This window comes from Festucalex cinctus, chromosome 1 (genome assembly GCF_051991245.1).
Source record: "Festucalex cinctus isolate MCC-2025b chromosome 1, RoL_Fcin_1.0, whole genome shotgun sequence".
Taxonomy (NCBI): domain Eukaryota; kingdom Metazoa; phylum Chordata; class Actinopteri; order Syngnathiformes; family Syngnathidae; genus Festucalex; species Festucalex cinctus.
In genome coordinates, this window is record NC_135411.1 from 8,605,151 (window position 1) to 8,619,654 (window position 14,504).

A 14,504-nucleotide genomic window follows, 5' to 3' on the forward strand; every position below is an offset into this window, starting at 1 on the left:
GCGGTGATATGAAGTAACTTGACAAAGTAAAAATATAGTCACGTTACTTGGAATAAAGCGAAACAAAGCAATCTAGTACAACGCAATCGAATTTTAAGTTTTGAAATTTGACGAAAAGTAACAAAGTAAAACAACATATCGTCATGCAATGTGAAGTACTGTAATGAAGAAAAGAATCAGAGTCCAATGAAGTTAAACAAAGCAAAATGTTAAGTGGAGTACCTTGACCTATAGCAATTAGAGCTGTCAAAGTTAATTGATTAATCGACAAGTAAACAATTACTAAATTAATGGACAACTATTTAAATAATCGAGTATTCTTATGTGTTTAATCAAAATAAGACATTTGCAAACATCCGCTTTTACTTTGGAAAACAATGACCGAACCGGTAATATAGTACGACATCACTGCCACTTTTTTTTTTGAATCACTACATGATTCAAAATAACCAATAAACAGTAATCACAGGAAAAAATGCTTTTGTAATACACTTTAATGCAAAATTAAAATGAATCCAATTAGTCGATTAATTGATTAAACAATCAATCGAAAAAATATTTGATCATGACAGCACTAATAGCAACTGAAAGTAAAGCATTCGGCCCAAACCAATCACGCATTGCACCTTGTGTCATCTGCATCCTTACAATCCCCTTGAAGATGTTAAAAGACGACGGTAGTTTCGGGAAGAGTTGATGTGAGTACAAGTGTGACGTTGACATTGAGTGGAAACAATCCAGCGGCAGCAGCAGAAGCCTGTTGGAAGCATTCACGTCCAGCTCAAGAAAGCACAGAAGCGAGTGGGGGTTTAGTCAAGAGGAAGGAAGGGATGTCCTTCCTTCTGCGACCCCCTCTGCGTGTGTGTTTGTGTTGGCCGCAGCGCCGCGCTGATGTCACAAGTGCTGCAGCGAGCGCATCACGAAACGCTTTCACGCGCGTCACGCCACCGCCCTCCAGGAAACGTGTGTTTCCTTTTACCGATCTCCTCCTGTGTCCCATTAGTGGAACAAAGAAGCATGTCACAAACGCCTGCGCAGCCAAAATACTTTCACTCCCTTTTGCCCTACGAGCAATCTGCTATCTGACAACGTTGTGGCCTCTTTATCGTAACGCTTTTTTGTTTTGTTTAAAGGGGCAGCGACCCTTTCCGTAACAGAAGCAAAACAATGTAAAGTATCAGTAGCTGGAAGTAAAGTTAAACAATTCAATGGAATGTAATTGGAAGTGAACCGAGGCAAAGACACGTAACATAATGTGAACTTTCAGCTAAAGTAACACACAACTGACATGAAATAAAGTAAAAAAAAAAAAATGTAGAATAGCGTGAAGTACAGTAAAAGAGCAAAAAGGAACTTGAAGTAAAGTCACTGGGCAAAGTACAGCAGCGCAACACAACATATTTAAATTTAAATGTTTGGACATACAAGTACGTTTGAACGTCCTTGTTGGCTAAATACTACAAACTAGGGGTGTGCCAAAAATCGATTCATAAAAGAATCGAGATTCTCACTTATTAATCGAATCGAATCGATATTAAAACTCTTTGGCCGCCAAAAACGTCATATGACGTTTAGTATAAACCTAGGGTATGCCGCCAAAAACATCAATTGACGTTAACTATGTTTTATTGTTGGGGTAGTGTTTTATAGAAGTTTAGGTGTTTGTAGAATCACTCATGCAAAAAAAAAAAAAAAGTGTCAAATTCACTAGAGTGCATGAAATAACATCGTTTAACAAAAAGCTTGATTTCTCCGTATTTTGGAAGAAAATAGAGAATTTGGGTGAAACGAAGCTGTTTTCTATTGTTGATTACTTAAAATCTGAATAAGGTAGAAACAAACTTTTTTTTTTTTTTTTTTTTTTTTTTTTTAGATGAAAGATGAGAGTTCAATCTTTCATTTGGTAATATCCGGGTTTCCATAGTTCTAACACAACATTTTCTGTGGAGCTTGAAAGATCGGTAAAATTCTGTAAATCAGCTGGCACTACGGGGTGACCTTTTCCGAAAATGGCTGGCAGTCAAAGAGTTAATATCCAAAAATCGATTTTATTTAAATTAGAAATGAAGAAGTAGGGGAAAAGGGCAGTTGTCGCCCACATGCTGTTTTTGTGGAAAAAGGCACTTACAATACAAAATTAATAAATGTTTAAACAAAAAAAGCAACAAAAAAAAAAGACACTTTAATGTCTCTATCTGTCATTTTGTCTTGCAAAGAAGACTGGAGTAGATCATGACAATGTTGTGCATATCTGTAAATTGAAGCAGAATTCATTTGTCAATCAAATCATTTTGAATCGAAAATCGTTTGAATCGAGAATCGATTCTGAATCGAATCGTAGACCCAAAAATCCTAATCTAATCGAATTGTGAGACAGTCAAAGATTCCCAGCCCTAATAAGCATAATGTAGCTAGCTAGCTATTAGGGGTGTTAAAAAAAATCGATTCGGCAATATATCACGATATTACATCGCACAATTCTCGAATCGATTCAATAGGCGGCCGAATCGATTTTTAAACGTCCATTTTTGATGGAAAATATTCAACAAAATGTCTTACTTAGGGTTAGGGTTCACACCTTAATCATGGAAAAATGTTATGTTAATTAATGGAACATTAAGCCTTAATATTTTATTTCAAAGCTGTTCAAATATGAAACAGATTACAAACTGTTAAATACAGTGGCTCACAGTTATAAGACTGAAGTTTCAGATAAATAAATAATACATTTTCATACAAATGGGCGGCACGGTAGTCGAGTGGTTAGCACGTCCGCTTCCCAGTTCTGAGGTCTCCGGTTCGAGTCCAGGCTCGGACCCTCCTGGGTGGAGTTTGCATGTTCTCCCCGTGCCCGCGTGGGTCTTCTCCGGGTACTCCGGTCTCCTCCCACATTCCAAAGACATGCATGGCAGGTTAATTGGGCGCTCCGAATTGTCCCTAGGTGTGCGTGTGAGTGTGGATGGTTGTTCGTCTCTGTGTGCCCTGCGATTGGCTGGCAACCAGTCCAGGGTGACCCCCTGCCTACTGCCCAGAGCCAGCTGAGATAGGCGCCAGCAGCCCCCGCGACCCTTGTGAGGAATAAGCGGTCAAGAAAATGGATGGATGGATTTTCATACAAATCTTACAGTGCACATGTACAAGTTTACTGGTTAGTATTTTCTAAATTTGAGTAAAAAAAAAAAAAAAAATCGTAACAATCGACTAACAAATTCGTATCGGGATTAATCGGTATCGAATTGAATCGTGACCTATGAATCGTGATAGGAATCGAATCGTCAGGTACGAAGCAATTCACACCCCTACTAGCTATAGTTTGCGCTGCTAAGCTTGCTAGCGACAACATAATGACGTCTTGTTAGTGTCGGCGTGCCTGTTGAACCGACCGTGACCTTCATCCGGTCATGTGCTAAAGGAAAGAAATAATCAGACTGGCGAACCACCAGTATACCACGCCACCTTCATTCAGCAATTGACTCATTTTAATTCCTTTAAATGATTAATTCCCATGTATTTTTAGCTTCCTATCGACTATTTTTAGCTTCCTTGTGGCCTTGTCATTCATGCGCTGTAACGACCCGACGTTATGACTGGAACTGGAAATTGGTACTAGACTTGAAAACAGCCGAAAGCAAAGAGTGAGCGGACCAGGAAGTGGAACATCTGGAAGCGGTGAGACGACGACGATGAAGGGGAAGAATTCAAGCAGACATCTAAGTGCAGGGGGGCAATTTTAGCTAATTAGTAACTTGTGTTTCCTGTCCAGCTTTCCCTCTTCTTCCCAGACGCGACTGCTCATATGTGTGTGCGTGTGTGAAAGGCCGCTGTCATCATGCTTCTTGCTTCCTGCAAATTCCAGGCCAGGCCGCAAGCCGGGGCGTGCGATGAGCGTGTGCGGCCGCTTTCTTTTCATGAATTTCCTCTCAGGAAGCAGACCTTTTTTTTCCACTCATTGCTGTGTGTTTCATCAGCTCTCGTTCCCTTCCCATCACTCTGTGGGTGCGTGCGTGTGAGTCTGGGTGACCAAAAAAATAAAAATAAAAATCAAATCAATAAGAAAGTTATTTTCCTCTACAGGGAACCCCTGTTTATTACGGGGGATTATTACAGATGTTTTTTGTTTTTATTTATATTTTATCCTTTTATACATACATACATATACATATATATATATATATATATATATATATATATATATATATATATATATATATATATATATATATATATATATATATATTAGGGGTGTTAAAAAACTCGATTCGGCAATATATCGCGATACTACATCGCGCAATTCTCGAATCGATTCAATAGGCAGCCGAATAGATTTTTTTTTAACATCCATTTTTGATGGAAAAATATTCAACAAAACGTCTAACTTTCACACCTTAAGCATGGAAGAATGTTATATGAATGGAACATTAAGCCTTAATATTTTATTTCAATGCTGTTCTAACATGAAAAAGGTCACAACCTGTTTGTTAAATACAGTGGCTCAGTTATAAAACTGAAGTTTCAGATCAATAAATAATACATTTTCATACAAATCTTACAGTGTACATTGTACAAGTTTACTGAATGGTATTTTCTAAATTTGATTTAAAAAATCGCAACAATCGACTTGGAAATTCATATCGGGATTAATCGGTATCGAATCGAATCGTGACCTATGAATCGTGATACGGATCGAATCGCCAGGTGCTAGGCAATTCACACCCCTAATATATATATATATATATATATATATATATTTCTTTTCTTTTTTTTCCATATATTTGTCTGGTCTTTTCTGTCTTCTGGATAGTTTAGAGAAGGTATTAGATGGATTTCTTTTCAGCATCAGTACACTTTTAAAGTGACTAACTTGAATGTACATTTTCACTTCATCTTTTTGAAGCGATATTTGGAATTATTATCTCCATCCGTCTACTTTCAAGCTTTTGACATGTGCTACATGCTGCTTGCGACTACAAATCCAGATGGCTTTCAGGACATTTTTATCCTTTTTTATTTTGTATTTATTTATTTATTTTTAAGTTTGAAAAACAGACGAGTCAAAAGTGCGGACGTCCTGCTGTTGATTTGCGAGTGTGTGGGTGAACCACACACCCAAAGTGTTTGCACGTGGAAACACACCAACTATTTATAGGGTGGGCTAAAGCGACTTTGTAGAAAGATCGTCGGAGATTATCACACATCCTGAAACATGCGCACACACATACATACATTAAGAGATACACAGAAAGGTTACTCGTGTTTTTTTTTTGTTTTTTTTGGCAGCTGCAGAGGAAGTTGCAGTGCCCACACAATATAAAAAAACAAAAAAAACAAAAACGTTTTACGTTGCTATGGAATTGCTTCATAAGTCATAAGATTTGAAAAGCAGTGTTGTCAGAATATTTTGGATGACTTATTTTAGAAGAACGGAGCCCCAGAGATGACATGGGGGGAGAAAATTCGATTGTTGCCACAATATAGATAAAAACAAAATGCTTATTCATAGCTTATTTTCAAAACAGGTTTTGTAGGGCTGGGTTTAATAATCGTTAGCGATATTTTCGTTTTTGAGCCCAATATTGATTCATAAACTCATGAATCGATTATTTAAATATCGCCTTTTTCCCATAAATTCTTCAGAAAACACAATTTTAAAGGCTTATTTTTTTTTGTATCTTACTGTTCTTGAAATTTCCTGTTCACACGAATGTAAGTTTTTTTCTTACATTTATGAAAGACCTGAATTCAGAATCTTTAAAGTTTATATTTACAATTAGAATTAGGAAAATATTTTCATCTCATCCTTGCTAGTGTTTATGTAACACTTAGGATTTTAACATGCGTTACTTTCATTAATAAATTACATCATTTGACCAGTTACTGCCTCCACAAAATTTACTTTGGAAATTAACATTTGTGGAGTTTTTTTTTTTTAATCATGTCCTTGATATTTAAGAAGAATTAATGTTCCATAATTAATAGATATTGGACTGAACTGAAGTGAATCGACTCGAAGTGGGAAAAATGAAAATCGAATCAAACTGAACTCTTGTGAATCGAAATCGAATCAATTGACAAAATTAGAATTAACAACCAGCTCTATCATTTTGTACTGCTTTCGTGTCTTAAAGGGACAGCAACATGAAAAATCAACTTTTTGGAGCTTTTAGCCGTGTCAAAATGCTAACTCCTCACCGAAAACATAACGGAAGTGGCGTTTTCCTCCATTCGACCCTCTATGAGAAATTCAAGGTCATTCTGCTCTCCAAGCACCAGCCCCTCCCAACCTGAGAAAATGAGCCAGTGCTCACTTTATGATGTCATAAGGTGCGGACACACCCCCGCACTCTGCGGACTAAACGCACGCCCACTTTCTCTGAGACATCCATGGTGGCCAAGGCGTGAAGCTGGTTTGGAGCAGCACAATGCCCATTGACTGATCATGATGCAGAAACTACAGTATTTAATAAAAAACAAAAAGTCACAAAAATGCTTGTTTTTTTAGGGTGCACTAGAACGGATTAAAGCCATTTGCATTCATTTCAATGGCAACAGATGATTTCTGATACGAACGTCGCTGCACTGTTTCTGATCATATGTTTCCACAAGATCCATGAGTCTTCTTTTTTTTTTTTCATGTAGCATTAAGTAGGCGAAACATGTCCACACACCCTTGAATGTATGCCGGAGCACCTTGAGTGCGGGGTGGGGGCCTGTTAATCCATTAATGTCTCGGCCACTGGGAGGACTCTGCTGACAAGACAAAATAATGCACAGCTTGAAGAACAGATGGCCAAAAGACAGCCATGCGGGGACGCCTCGGATTAACGTGACGTAACGCAGCTAAAGATCTGCACATTTGGGGGGGGGGGTTCAGATTTATCATTGCTGAGAGTGCCTACGAAATAGGATGAACAGCATCTATGAAACAAATTGGTGAGTGTATCTTGCTGTTCGAGCTTGCAGTGTTCATGTCTTGGATGCACAGATTAGGGAAAACCTTTTGTTTTGAAATTTTAAACCAGACAGACGTGCCAAGTCATTCGCAGCTCAAAATCTTTGATTGCAACTTAAAGCAAAAAAAATGAATAAAATAATCTCAATTAGAGATGTCACAGATAATTGATTCATCGACAATCAGTTATCAAATTAATCAACAACTATTTTAATAATCGAGTAATCATTTGGAGCTATTTTTAATTTATATGCTGAAATTCTCTGACTTCAGCATATCAACATGTAATTGTTCAATGATTTTGGTAATCCTTCAAGAAAGAAAGGAAAAAAAAAAAAGACATTTGCAAACATCTTTTTTTACTTTGGAAAACAATGACCAAACCGATAACATAATACGGCATCTAGCCCCACCCCCCCTTTTTTTTTTTTTTATCACTACACTTATACGAATTACAAAATCAAAACCAATCATTGGTTAATAAACAGTAATCAGAGAAAACATGCTTTTGTAAAACACTTTAATGTAAAAGTACAATCAACCCGATTAGTCGAATAATCGATTGAATAATCGATAGATTAATCGATTCTAAAAATATTCAATAGTGACAGCACTAGTCTAAGGCACCACAAAAATATCTGTTAATACTAATTTGTAAACGTTTGTGAAATCTCTGAATTAAAAATAAATAAATAAATAAATCACATTTGAATGTATTATTCAATATAATCCCTCAAGGGGAAAAAGCCCAACAGACGAGCTGCCGCCGCACCAAATTAAATATGAAAGTCTACTGTGTCCAACTGTCCAAATATGCCTGCCGCTAACTTGAACTGTTGTATCACTTGCAGAGTGTTCGATTTTTCCTCGGTCATCAACTGATCATCACCATCAGTGTGACCAAGCAACACTCACATGATTGTGTGATTTCCTCTGAATGAGCTCATTGAGCATGGAGCGCTCCTCCTCCTCCGCTCACATGACACACCATGACGAGCCTTCATCCAAAACCTTTCGCGTCACCGTGCAGATTTCGCCCGCCGTCTCAAAATTCCACGTGACAAAAATGCTGCCTGCAAACACAATCATGTGCTACAGTCACAAGGGAAAGTGTTTTAAAAGGAAGGTCCATAAAGTTGGAGGAATTTCGGGATTTGTGGGCATGAACTGGCGTCATTTTTACTCACGAGATCACAAAGTCACATTTCGGTCCAGCTTTCGAATAAGCAATGAAATACTTGATAGTAATCGAACTTACCGGAAACCACGCCCGCATGACCTAGCGAACCAATCAAGATGCAAAACGTCATGTCTGTGACGGCAAATTGCGTTTTGCTGCGGACAAACAAAAGCAATCCAACTCCCGGGAGTGCATTGTGTGGTTATCCAAAGCCAAGAAAAAAAAAATCAATAAAATAGTTAAACCCTGTAGTCACTGCTTGTGTAAGAGTGATAGCCGTTATCCCGATCGACTAACCAGCGTCCTGCTGTAGTCACGGCTTGTGTAAGAGAGACACAAAAGAGTTTATTCCCTTCCCTAAACACTCAAACAACTACGAAAAATGTCTCTGCTGGATCAAACTTTGTGGGAGACCACACATATGACCAGTCGAATCCCACCAAAATGACCAGAAACTACTACGTCTGTGCTAAGATAATGTTCTCCATTGTTGTTTTTAGCTAAAGGCTAACGATAGCTCCGGGTAGCTAACCGTCCATGCGTTTGTTGACTTACTATTTACTATAAATGCCAACAGAACAAACTTTGCACACACGACCAGTTGAATCCCTCTAAAATGAGCAAAAACCACTACGTCTGCGCTAAGCTAATGTTCTCCATTGTTGTTTTTAGCCAAAGGCTAACGATAGCTCCGGGTAGCTAACCGTCCACGCTTTTTTTGACTTATTATTTACTATAAATGCCAACAAAACATTAAAACTATGAGGTCGTATAAATTCATTCTTACCCGGCTTGACAGGAATAAATGTCCAAAAACTTTGGTTTTGCCGACAATCGGTTGAAGTGACTGAGGCGACTCTTGTCTTGACTTCTGCAGCACCTGACAGCAACGTGTATTTCCTTTGTTTTTGGGCAAAATTGTATAGTGAGGGAGGGAAAATACTCTTTGCTAAAAAAAAAATATGTAAATTTTGCTTGCTTCGAAGAGAAATATCGGCATCCTGAAAATACCTGACTGAGAAATCACAAGGACGATATGACAACTTTGCCATTACAGCGTATGCCGTTTGGCTAATCTTGCCCGAACAATGTAGGAGGGAGCTGCTCCTCGAACGGGGAGGGGTGTGCCACGGTAAGGTCAGTTGAAACCTACCTTACATGTTCATAATCATTATTAACTAATTAATGTAGGAATCCAAACTACAGTGGCACGTTTTTTTTTTTTAAACAACCACACATTGCCCTTCAGTAGCTTAATGCTAACACGCAATGCAAAACGCCATAGACAAGCTAATGTGTAGCGTTAACCGTCGTGGCCATAAAGTCAAACATATAATGAAAGTCTATCAGTGTTTTTGAAGAATTATTTTTATTTATTATTTTTGGTTTTCACTGTATTTCATTGGGTGTCAATTACACGCATATTTATGCTTTTTACAATACCAGCCCCGATTCCTTACAGCAGGGTTTGACTGTGTATGTTTCTATTAAGTATAACAATATGGAGTGCTATTTTGTTATTACAGAACATATTGTTGTTGCATTTTTTTGTGGGTTATGTGGACTAAGTGTTTTGAGTTACAAATTACAGGCACCAAATGGTTGAATAGCAGGAAGAAAAGGATTACTATGATTAATAGTGATTTCAGTCTAGATAGACAAACATCATAGGGAAGATACATTAATTAATGTAAAGGAACTGTTAAGACATTATTTTACTTTTTTGTTGCTGTTGTATATTTAGACTGCATTTCCTCTTTCCTCTCCCAAAACAAAACAGACTTTGAGAGCCTGGGACAGATTCCAGAGCATCTGATAACAGGGGAATTCCCACACACGCACACACACACACATGGTGCCTAAAAACGTTTCAGTAAAAAAGACACAAGCATGAGAGTCAAACTCATTACTTTCCCTTTTATGTTTGTTTTTTTTAAAGTTTTTTTTAAACGGCAGTAATTATAGCTGTTCATTCATATGAAAATGACAATAAGGATTTCATGACAAAAGCTTCTGCTAAAATCCAAAATGTGGTCCAAATCCAGTTTGAGTTGAAAGAAATGGAAGGTTGTTTTTGGTTTTGCCTATTTGTCCTTTTGATGTCGCTCACGTGACGGCTCAACAATGATGTCACGCATCTGTGGAAAGCACCTTCAAGTTTAATCTAATTAAGAATGAATGTAGGGAAAAGGCACCAGTGTGACTCGGCTCATTCTGCTACATTCCCAGTTGTAGACAAAGGCCATGGTCACATGAAAACTCATATTTATTTATTTCAGGCATATTTTTGTGGTATGCTCCTGTAGGAATAATTGTAAATAATAAGTTATACATGCAAACTTGACCACACATGTACTCCGTAATATTCTCCTTACATGCACAACACATAGACAAACAAGTACACTTTGTTCCAACTATACCTTGTATTTGCATTTTTAAAGTTGGAACACCCATGTAACTAGGGGCGTGGAAAACCAAATAAAAAGAGAGGGTGAGGAGAGGAATCTTCAGAGAGTGCAGGAGTGAATTGTATCAGTCAGTTCCTCTCCTCGCGAGCTCTGAACTGAGTGTCTTCTCTCCTTTTTGTGTCGCGTTTAATAGATGTCAAACAGGTAACCCTGACAGCTCCTATGACCCTTGTGAGGATAAACGGTACAGGGAATTAATGTATCGATAATCGTCATGTTATAACCGTTTAAGCAACACATTTTTGAACACAAACGGTACAGACGGACAATTTTATCCTCTGCAAACAAACATCTAATATGACAACCTTTTACTGGGTCACTTAAACACTCGTTGTGAAAGTCTTCTTTGTTTGTGTCTTGACTGCGTTATACTGCCTCCTGGTGGCAAAGTCACAATGAATGAATTGTGATGCACAAACTGTTTAATTTGTACAATACTAGAAAGTGCTATTTTGCTGATTAAAATGTTGTTTTGGTCATTTATGTGGAATCACAACAGCGCTTCATATGAACTACATCAGGTTGGGTGGTTGGTTTTGTGTTGAAAAAATATATTTTCTAATACTGTTTAACTGTTTAACGCCAAATTGACAGAAAAGAGAAGAAACATTTTGATTCCTGTGCGGACAGGGCCTCAGGGTGTGTTTTAACCATAATTAAAGGATCTGCCATCATGTGAGATTGAATGTGGCCCATATAAGTCAAAAGGTGGGTGGAGACACAAAAGAAACAAAGGATCACGCGTTATCTATTTATAGCTTTTTTGTTTTTGTTTTTAAATACTGTAAAACGTTTCCCTGTAGTGCAATCAAAAGCTGACAGCAGGGAATTTTCTATTTTATGGTAGCCAGGTGTCATATCAAGTGAGGAGGAGGAGGGCTATAATATTTCTTGTCTCATTTTCATTCCACTTATTTTCATATCTTTTTATGGGAGTCCATAAACTGCACACAGATGCCGCCTTTATTACAAAAACAAACGTGCATTCGTAATCTGCTGCCCGTAAATACGAGCAGTTCAAACATGCGGAGGTGTGTTTTGTCTCGGTGAAACGACATGCGACAAAAATAAACACACAGCTAATGTTAGCTTAGCCTGTTGCTGCGGATTTATACTGGGCCCGCGGTCTCCACTTTGTTGCTGTTGTCCTTAGTTAATTCTTGAATAACATTTGTGTGGTGAATACAGGACAGCCTGGGTCCTACATAGTCCAAATGTTTTAGGGGCAGTACTGTATCTGGAACGAAAGTTGGCAACAACCAGACTTCCGTGTGAAGGCAATTAATTTATAATCGAAAAAGGTGAGGAAGGTGCCACTCACGTGAATGTCAGACTCTAATTTATGATGGCTCACAGATAAGATACGCATTCACAGTAAGTATTTATGTGTTATGAATACATGTGGCTAATATAGCTCTTATCATTTTAGTGCAATTATATTTTGAATCTACTGGCTGTATTGTCCAAAGCGATTATAACCTCACATCACTTTGTTTTGGTTGCAGGGGGAAAAAAATGCAATGTGAAATGACTCAGTACCTAGCTGTTATGATGTGACGTTGTTGAAATCGTAAATATCAAGGAAAATATTTCTGGGGAAACTGTAAAAATAATCATATATTTGGATTTTTGTGATTATTGTGGCTAGCGTGTAGCATACAAGCGACTAGCATGTGGCTAAGCTATGGCTAGCATGTGGCTTGTAAATGACTAGCAATGGCTAGCATAAGGTACAGAAAATGTGACTTACCATTTGACTAGAATGTGGCTACTAAACGCTAACATAAGAAGAAAACGTGACAACCTTTTTAAAGTAAGTAGCCACCATAAATGTGACTACCTTTTGACAAGCACATTAGCTAGTAGGTTAAATGGTTGGCTAACATGAGGAAAATATGATTGACTTTGGACTCTCATATGGCTAGTAAGTAGCTAACATTTGGCAAGCATGTGGCTAACTAGCATATGGCTAGTAATTGACCAGCAAGAAGCAAACATGCCAAAAGTTAGGCTAGCATGTGGCCTAAGTAGCGAGAGTGGCAAACATTTGCCTAGCACATGGCTAGTAAATAGCTAAAAGTTGCTTAGGATGTGGCAAACATACAACTTAATGTACATTTGATAAGCAAGTAACTAGAATGTGGCTATTTAGTGGCTAAAATTAAGCCAACAAGGAGAAAGCTCGCATATAGCTAGTAATTAGTTAGCTAGCATTCTGTCAACATGTGACTGGCATTTGAGATTCCATGAAAGACAATTTAGAGGTTTCAGTAAACCCAACATGCAATGTTTTGGTGTGCAGGGGGAAACCGGCGTACCGGGAGAGCAAACTCCACACTGTTTTAATTAATTATTATTATTATTTATTTATTTTTAAAGAAAAAATGATTATATAAAATTATAATTATTTTTTTGTACAAGATATCAAGCTACAATTTAAGTGTCGAGCGTTTTTTTAAACGATAAAAAAGTGAATATATATTTTTGAATGTTTTTAACGGCCCTCCCTTCGATTTTCCTGTATGTGGCTTTGTAGAGACACCAAATTCATTATTTTACCTGTGAGGTTAACAGTATATGCAGGTGCTCCACCTTGTGCTAAAAAAAACAAAACAAAAAAAAAAACATGCAAATTAGTCATCATTTACACTTTACACAATGATTGAACCACAAAACGTGGGTACCACAAATACAGTACATAGCTGCGGTTCCGTGGAATGAAATGTTTTCTGTCGAACGCACACCAACACAATAGATTACATAAGGTGCCTTGTTGAGCGAGCACCGTGAGTGTCATGGTTACCCCTCTGGTGAAGAGCTGTTGCTGCTGTAAAAGCAAGGAGATAGCGCTTTTCATCCTTCAAAAAGAATTTTACAGCAACCTTGAGTCTGGACAAAGTTCAGGCAAAAGGAGTTGTTGGTATCAGTCTGTGGCGAGCGCTCAAATATGTCTTCATTGCGTTCCCCTCAACACTCCCACTTTGACAAGCTGCACAAATTCCACACAATTTTTATTTGACGCTGAACTTGTTTGTTTTTTTGTGTCACGTCGTTAATATTCAGCCACACCTGTCGCGGGATTGTGCGCAGTACATTCTGTTAAATAAGGTATGTCTATTGTGTTTGCTATTTTTTTTTGTAGATTTTTATTTTGATTAAAGAGGTAAAAAATAGCTTTAGGGCTGAATGTTGAACTAGTGGGTGGCATTTCTGCCTCACAGTCAAGAAGTGCTTGGTTTGAATCTTGACTTGGACCTATCTGTGGTAAGTTGTGTATCCCCTGGCTAATCTATCTTCATCCCAAATTCCACACACATACTGACAATTGGGCCAGATTTGAAACATATTGTGCAATTTAGGCCTAGCTTCCTGTTAGCTTGCTAGCTTACTACTTATTCTCATAAAGAGTAAAGTAGAGTTTTGAAGGTGAAAAAGTAAAAGCGAGCGCCCATACAGACTGCATATTTTCCCTCCTGGAAGCAGCACTTCATCACCAAGGATGGTGTACTAGTGCCCACTTCACGGCGCAGATTTTCTTCTGTCATGTCATGAGGCTAGCGCGTGACCTCTGCGCTGCATACTAATGAAACAAAAACAGCCGCTTTGATTGGCCGTTATTGAAGTCGCCGTGACCACTCCCACAGCGCCGCAGTTGTCATCTGCAAAATTACCAACACTAGGTTAAACCTGCCTCCACGCAGGATTTACTTTGGTTACCGGTCATGTAATTCAAGCTCATAGTGCTTCTGACAGCGCAGTCCAGCTGTCACTTGAAAATGGCGGGGTTTTGACCTAGCGTAGCTTCCGAGTCATGTGTGGAGAATCTCGGTTATGTAAATAAGCTGCACTGTTGTTGTTACTATAGCTGTTTCAAAAATGCAATCATTACCATTACATATATTACATA